This window comes from Akebia trifoliata, chromosome 10 (assembly GCF_017979445.1).
Source record: "Akebia trifoliata isolate Shusen 1 chromosome 10, ASM1797944v1, whole genome shotgun sequence".
Classification (NCBI taxonomy): Eukaryota; Viridiplantae; Streptophyta; class Magnoliopsida; order Ranunculales; family Lardizabalaceae; genus Akebia; species Akebia trifoliata.
Window position 1 is genome coordinate 7333268 of NC_141384.1, and position 8468 is coordinate 7341735.

Below are 8468 nucleotides of genomic sequence, written 5' to 3' on the forward strand. Positions count from 1 at the left end.
TTAGACCAGATTTTACCTTTGCGATTAGTGTAGTCAGTCAGTTTATGCATGCTCCGTGTACATCTCACCTTGAGGTCGTTCATCGTATTCTTCGCTACTTAAAATCATGTCCTAGCCTTGGACTTTTCTACTCATCCACTGATTAACCACATTTGTCATGTTTCACTGATGCTGATTATGCGGGCTCTCTTACAGATAGGAGATTTACCTCTGATTTTTGTACATTCCATGGAGGTAACTTTATCTCATGGAAAAGTAAGAAACATAGTGTGGTCTCTCATTCTTCTGTTGAAGCTAAGTATCGTGCTATGGCTCTTGGGACATGTGAGCTTTTCTGGCTTTGATCTTTACTAACAGAATTGGGATTTCCTCTTTCTGGTTCTTCCTCGTTGTTCTGCGACAACAAGTCTGCTATCATACTTGCATTTGACTCAGTTCTTCATGAACAAACTAAGCATATAGAGGTTGATGTTCACTTTCTCAAGGAGAAAGTTCGATCTGGTGCCTTTCAGACAGTTTTTGTATCTTCTTCAGATCAACTCGCCGACATGTTTACAAAGTCTATTGGTCCTTCTATCTCTAACTCTCATCTTATCAAGCTGGGTTTTAGTTGATATATTTGTTCCAGCTTGAGGGGGAGTATTGGAAAATAGTAGATAGTAGTAGTATAATTTTGTTATTTCTATGTTTCTTTTTCTGTGTAAGGACATTTATGTCTATTTACCTATGTAAGGGCATTTTTGTCCATTCACCTTTTTTATTATTATATATATCTACCAAGCTCTTAATTAGAGACTTGACAATTCTACAATTCTTCTTAATAGGCCAAGTGTGAAAGGCAACCACTAGAACATTAGCTTACTAGTGGCAAGGCCCTATACGTGTCATTATTCAAACTTGTGTTTACGTACAAACAATCAACGGAATGTACATAGGAAAAAGAAAGGAGTAGTTCGAACACCGAGTAAAGTGGGCATATGTACTCAATCCTCACATCTCCACGCACATATGTCAACTCTAGCTATGAATTAGTACTCAATCCTCACGGCCAACCCAATAATAGACCTCAATACTTTCCACGCTAGAATACCTACAAATGAGAGAGACAATTACCATTTGCAGCTTTAAAATCCATGAGTTTTGCTGCCACACCAGGAGGCCTTTGCCAGCTTCTGTCCAACCCACTGACCTATAAATGGCTTTTGAAAACACATTCTGATAAGCATACAGATCCAAGCACACGTTAACAGAGTCTTGTATTGGTGGCCTTATTTCAATGGTTGGATTATAACTGATCAAAAAAATTTTGGTTGGATTATAACAGCAGAAATTGACAACTTAATCAAATGCCTATTAGTATAGAATTAATTATAGCAAGGATTTGATGATGATATAAACATATATGTAAATATTTTACTTACATTTCTTCTTCCTCCCCACTCTTCAGGGCATTCTTTGTTATGCATTGAAAAGCTTCTTCAATGTTAATGCCTTCCTTGGCGGAGGTCTCAAAGTATGGAATATTCCCCTTTGAAGCACACCATGCCCATGTTTTTTTCTCAGACACTTGGATTGATCCATGAAAACACACATTACCATGTAAATGAAAAATCAAAAGGAATAATAAACCATTAGAAAATATAAATACACTGATATTCTCCCATATTACTCTGTTGTTTCCACCATCCACGTCAACCTTGTTTCCCAAGACAACGAACGAGAAATTTTCTGGGTCTAAAGGGCTTGCTTGCATAAGTCTTGTTTTTTCATCAGCTTAAGTTTTTAATAAAATTGTAGAGATGAATTGTGATGTAGTTTAAAGCTTCTTTTATGGAAAATATACTACACCCCACATATGTGCAAACTTTTTAGTGTTTGTGGAGCTGTAAATATATTTTTTCGTAAAGATCTTACACCTCAATAACTACAATAAAGTTACTAATAAAAGCAAACAACCTTAAGAATTCAAAGCACACCTGAATAAGAAATTCTTCCCTACAGTTGTTCAAATTGTCAAATGACTTCATTACATTAACATCATATTCAAGAACATGGCAGTCTGTACCATGGTAGAAAGCAACACCTAGACTTTGAAATCCTTCCTATCCAACTGTGTCCCATATCTGCCATAAAACAACAATTGACCAAATATTAGTACTTAAAAACTCAACCATCTGAGTAACCATCAGAATTATTAAAGAAATAAGAGGTGATGCCCAGAGACACATCAAATTCTTTAACTAAAAAATTGGAATTACACACAACTGTAGATTTTATTAAACCAAACAATGACCCCTGACATAACACATTTACATGTTAAAAACTTTAGAATCTAACAATGGTGTTGTTGCCAAGCTTAAACAAAATATGGTGTTATCAATAACGCTAAAGTTAGGAAGAAGCATTGCCCCTGCAAGGGAGAACTAGTAGGATTGTGAAACAAATGAACTCTTATCTTTCATCATCTTGTGATGGACTGGATATATTAAAATGGAGATGCATTCTATCCTCCTTTCTTGATAAATGCAAAACAAAAATTCCCTTAACCACCCAAAGAGATTATCCTTCTTGAGCTTGTTTCTATAATACACGTGTTTGGAGAAGTCTTTGATGTGAAACTTAAACATGTTATTTTTAGGAGACAGTCCTAAATTTCTCATTAGATTTCTATTTTGTTTGCTCTAATGATTGTTATTTTGACTTTATAACATACAAAGAGTTTGGGAAGACTTGGTTGGTTGGAACGTGAACACACATTTTTTTTAATGATGAGTAAATGCAAATTGTATTAATGTTGGAACCTGAACACTAGATATTTTTAGGACTCCCTTTTTGTTGAAAGTTGAGATAATGTTCCCTATGGGCTGTCTAATTTGGTGTAAAAGTGTGACATATGTATTCAGTAATGTCCTTCCTTATTAGGAAGTGCGAAATAGTGTGGCGGGTGTGATGGTGCTTTCTTCGTTATTACATTTTTTTTATAGGCAAGCGGTTGAAGACAATGTTTTAAAGTTTAAACCCCAGGTCTGTGGCACTACAACTCATGGACTTAACCGAGTTACCAAGTTGTGTGATATTGTGTTGGTTGATTTCCTTCTCTATCTTTTGGAGGGACTTCTTCACCTTTGCAAATTACCATTTTTAAGTTGAAAGGGACAAACTATTAGTATCGTCATACTCCATTAACATGTTTATTAGCTCGACATTTGATGAGATATGTCAATGGTAGTGTCTAGACCTCTACATGATGATTCTTGATTTGGCAAGTGGAAGCCATTAACAACACAGTTTTGGGTTAGCTTTTCTATTCCATTGAGCCTGATGTGAGCAATGGATTATGGAAGTATGAGATACATCACCCAAATATATTCTTTCCAACACACTACGGCTTGTATGTATTATAATTGTATCAACAAGTTTCACATTTTTCTTAAGGAGATGGTTGTAAGTGATTAATTTACTTCTTTATGAGCATTATGGGATGTGCTTGATTCGTATGTGTGACAATTAGTTCTTATTGTCCCCGTGATGTAGAAGACAAACACAATAGGTTGACATCTCTGCTGGATTGGGTGATGAATATGAGCCTACGAGGCTCATATTCTCAATCATTTGACTATTCCATACTTCGCTAAACTCTACTCTTACTTCAAGGGGAGATGAGATAAGTAAACATCTATTTCAGAAAGATTTTGTCCTGAAAGTAAACAAATCAAATGTTGAGGACCAATCTATTGGCATGGTTACCTAACTAGGTAGAATGCGGGCTTGTAGTCCCACAAAGATGTAAGCATGTGCACAAGAAGTAAGATAGAAAACGCAATCCTCTAAGTGTATAATTCTCCTTAAACCATCACATTATTAATTTTCTTTCTTCTTAAACTAAGTTTATATCAACACATGAGATTTGCCAATAATAAGATCATAATAAAGGGAAGTTATTGAATGATACAACCAACTACAAATATAATTAAGAATTCAGTATGGCTTTTACACGATAAAAGAAAAGAAAAGAAAAGAAACATAAATGCTAAATTAAGAGCATAAAATTCTCAAAATTTCAATTAAAGCCATTGGATAAATCATAAAAATTAACAATTTCTCCATAGATATCTAACCTACAAGGTAAACAGTTTATCTTCGAACTGTACTTCCTTTGTCAAGAAATCAGCTCCGATGGTTGCCTTGTATTGATTGCTAAACTTCTTATTCACAAATCTAAAAACGTGTAAAACCCCGAATTTTTAATTCGTATCTCGAGGAAAAAATAAATAGTGGAATTTTAAGAAAATCTTGAAAGTGGGACTTAGGGTAAAACTGTGGGACCTTATTTTGATCATTTTTAATAGAATCTGACCTCACCATTAGATTCAAAATGATCGAAAAACATAGTTTAGCCTGTAAGCACGCTCAAATGCGAGTCCAAATATAAAAGTTGCAAAATCCTCGATTACCGGGTCGGACTAGGCTAAAACAGTAACTTTTTGTTGGAGTAATAATTTTTAAAATTCGATCATACCATTGGTTTCATAACGAAAAATTATTCAACATAGACTATTTATTTGTCATTTTTGGAGATCAGGAAGTTGAATTATCGCCAAAAACGAAAACGACATCAAGTTTATGGGTCACGTCAGGCCAAAAATGTAAATTTTTTATGGAGACATAATTTGTAAAAATTGACTATACCATTAGATCCGGAATGAAAAATTAGGCGAAATAGAGTATTCGTTTGTCAGTTTTGGAGACCGAATGACCAAGTTATCGTCGATCAAAACAATAGGCGAAATACCGAATTCGTCCCAAATATTATATAAATAATATTAAAATTTTTTTTAATCTCATCTTCCCCACTCGTCCAAACAGTGCGAAAAAAAAAAAAAACGAAAAAAAAAATAAATTTGTTTTTCCTCCGATTTTTCCACTTCAGATCTCTCGCAAACGGTCCACTTTCAACGATCGCTGCAGAAGAGAAAAAGGTCCGCAGCTTCGTTCTCTACAAAACCCACCCAACCTATCTTCATTTCACTTTCTATTTCACCCGATATCATCAAAAATCAGCCGTATTTGGATACGGAAATTTCGAAACTTTGACCTCGGATTTCGTCCGTTTCGGGGTCAAATCGCTTTCCGACGCAGAAGGGAGAAACGTCCGCAGCCTCATTCTCTACATAACCCAACCAAGTTCCTTTCGTTTTCTCGTCTTTTTCACCCCGTATAGTCAAAAATCAGCCGTATTTTTATACGGAGATTTTCGTAACTTCGACCTCGGTTTTCATCGATTTCGGGGTCAAACCGTCTTTCGCCGTAGAAGGGAGAAGAGACGAGCACATCGAGATCTTCGAAACCACCAAGCCAATTTCGAAAATCAGCCGCTTCGAAGTTCGGTCCATCTCGATTTCCGTACCGATCGCCTCGATTTTCGCACACACGCTTTGATCCTTTCGCCTAGAGATTGTAAGGAACTCTGAATTTCTATTAATAATCATAGATTGTGAAAATTGCATTTAGGATTTTATTGGAAAAATTTGGATGTATTTTCGAAATATAGAATTCTTTGTTTATTTCAAAATTCACGCCAGAAATTGCATGTTTGATATGTTTAATTGCATTTTTAACAAATTATACGTGGGTAGAGTATTTTAACGGGTTATTGCCATAAATTGGGTCTTGTGCACTGCTCGGACCCCGTTTTGATATGAAATTTGTATTTTTTTTTCAATATTATTGATAGAAATAAATTGTATAGTTGAAAAATGTGATTTAATATTCAATGAACTCATATTGAGTTGATGAATATCAGAAAATGGATATTTTATGAAGAGATTGAAAACTGTAAAAGTCGAAAAAAAGGGAAAAAGGGTATGAAATGGTAAAATGTCAGAGTCACACCCGAGGGGTGATGTCTGCATTTTACGTTGTTGTGTTGTATGCAGGTTGGTGAACGGATATCCAGGGATAATGTTACTGGTTGCATGTTTATTTACTTTCTGTTAGCGCGAGGCGCTCTGTTATGTTATTTATTTTAGGCCGGGTGGCCACACTTGCATGGTAGGAAACTGGATATCTATTCTCAACCTTGTATTGTTAATTTTTCTTTTGTTTTCAAATGAAAATAATATATATAAGTAGCTATTTTGTGAGCTGTTAAAGAGTTTGTGAATGCCTGAAGGGATAGTGCATCATATCATCCGGAGTGGTGTACTATCCTGGGATGTACGGTAGGGACCACCAAACTCATACGTGGTATGGGACGCGTATGAGAGTGGAGTCACAACTGGAATCCGGGTTATTCCTCTCTATCTTTACCAGTGAACTTGTAATGTAAAGGTGGTCGTATACGAATGGTTTGCATATTTGGGAATCACATGTACGCCTGATAGGCATAGACGAAGATGATTGGTCAGTGATCACTAACAATCTATAGTAGTCGAACGTTCTGACACATCGAAAAGAGACCCATTGCTTACGGTCACGTCAAACGGCCAGCCTGAGCCGGATAAATGGTCAACCAAACGTGGTAAGGGCAGCGACCGGCCACAAAATCAAGAACTAAAAGCCAGAAAGGAATTGTAACATCATGTCCCGACTGGGAGCGATCCAGTCGTGAATCCCAACTCTCTAATTCCAATACTCCACCATCGTGTATTATCTATCTGTTGCTTATTTTGATATATAAAATGAAATGCATGTTTATTGTTTCCATTTGATCAATTAGATTTGTATAAAAAGATAATGTTATAGTGAGTACTGCTGATCGATGTAATATGAGTTTTAAAATGTTTAGTTGCTCATCCCTGGCTATATGTACCAGTTAATCGTAGTTTTCTTCTGTAAAACTTTGTTTATTTTAAAATGATTCAGTATGTTTATTTGTTCATGTTAGGAGAGGTTATTGGCAGAAATTGTTGTTTCCTTACTGGGTAACCATTGTTACTCACCCTTTCATCCTCCATTTTTTAGTTTCAAATCCGAAGCTTAGCGAGGCAGGAGTAGAACATGAGTGAGAATCATCTGGTGGGTCAGATAGACAGCCAGAGTCCGTCACCTGGTAAGTATTGGAGTTATACTCCATTTGTCTAGGAGTATTATAGATTTGTATTGAGCGTTAGGACTCTTGTTAGAGTGAGAAAATTTTGTATAATCCCGTAAATTTTCTTCTTCCGCACTCTGATAATTCGTACGTTATTAGACGTGTATAAGCTTCCGCTAGTATTATATTTTGTATATGTATGCAGGATTGTATGTCGTTTATCAGGTGCAGGTTGAACGCCTTGGAATGCTAACATAAACAGAGGAGACCATGCCGAAATTTCGAGGTGCCACTTAGTACCTCGAGATCTGACATGGGGATTTGTGTTAGCATTCGGCGGGGCGCCGCAAAACGTCTTACCAAGGTAAACAGTACCAACCAAAATTGAGTATTTTCTTTCTTACATTAACTAAAAGAAATCATTCAAAAAATTCTTCCAACAGATATGGACCGAAGGATACTGATTCATCAAAAAGGCCTTCCCAACTCTGTAGATCACATATAAATTGTTGCTTTTATAGGAAAAAAAAATGAACATTTTGAATTGAAGAAGAGAAGTACATTTATAGCTACTCTAATTAAGCTTCACTTATATTATCATTAACAGAACAGGTTAAATTACTCGAAATGTGGAGTTTCTATACAAACTCATCAAATAATAGTTAAAGAACATCTAGAGTTTCAAACTAATCTTAGGATAAGAAGATCTCGATCAATCCGTCTGCTCTGTTTAAAAACCCTAGAAATTCGATATCAAAGTGATTGAAGATTCAATTAGATCGGATCAGTTTAGATGCAAACCTCATGCATTAGAGAGATCAAGAGAGAGAGAGAGAGCGACAAAAAAGCAGAGAGATCTCCTCGACAGAGACAGATCTATCAAGTATGGGATGGGAGAGAGAGAGACAGAGGCTTCGTTTTCGGGCTTGAGAAAGAGACTGATTTCGAGAGAGAGAAAGAGATTAACGCAGATGAGAGAGAGAGAGAGAGAGAGAGAGACTAATTTCGAGTTTCAAACGAGAGAGAGTCTGATTTCGAGTTTGAGATAGAAGACAACGAGAGTGAGTCAGTGAGGCGCAAAAAAAAAAAACTCAACAGCGACGGTCAAACTTTGACCATCACTAAAATTGTTGCAGTAGGTGATTTTTCGTATAGTGACATGATCCCAACCCTTTAAATGCAAAATCCAATGATTGAGATTTATGAGTATCTTGATAACACAACTCTCGAAGATACTTATCCTGAGGATAAATCTCAACTATTGGATTTTTCATTAAAGGTTGGGAACATGTGTTTCTTTCATTAGTCATTCTTAGTAGTCAAAGGATCTTCACCCTTAATAAAAATAACATTAAATGATTCTAAGTACATTAATTTAAATTTCTTGTCTAAATCTAATTTGTAGACATATGACCATATGTACAATTATGCTTCT

At 35.8% G+C, this 8468-nt stretch overlaps 1 long non-coding RNA gene and 1 pseudogene across 1 annotated transcript; one reads left to right on the forward strand and one right to left on the reverse strand.

The window, feature by feature from the left end:
- Positions 1–1315: 1315 nt before the first annotated feature.
- LOC147393020 (ras-related protein Rab7-like) lies at positions 1316–4217 on the reverse strand (annotated as a pseudogene).
- A 657-nt stretch (positions 4218–4874) lies between these two features.
- On the forward strand, positions 4875–7237 carry LOC147393021 (uncharacterized). The gene is made up of 2 exons (XR_015182351.1): positions 4875–5457; positions 6964–7237. It is a non-coding gene; the product is annotated as an uncharacterized LOC147393021 (long non-coding RNA).
- The last annotated feature ends 1231 nt before the right edge of the window (positions 7238–8468 follow it).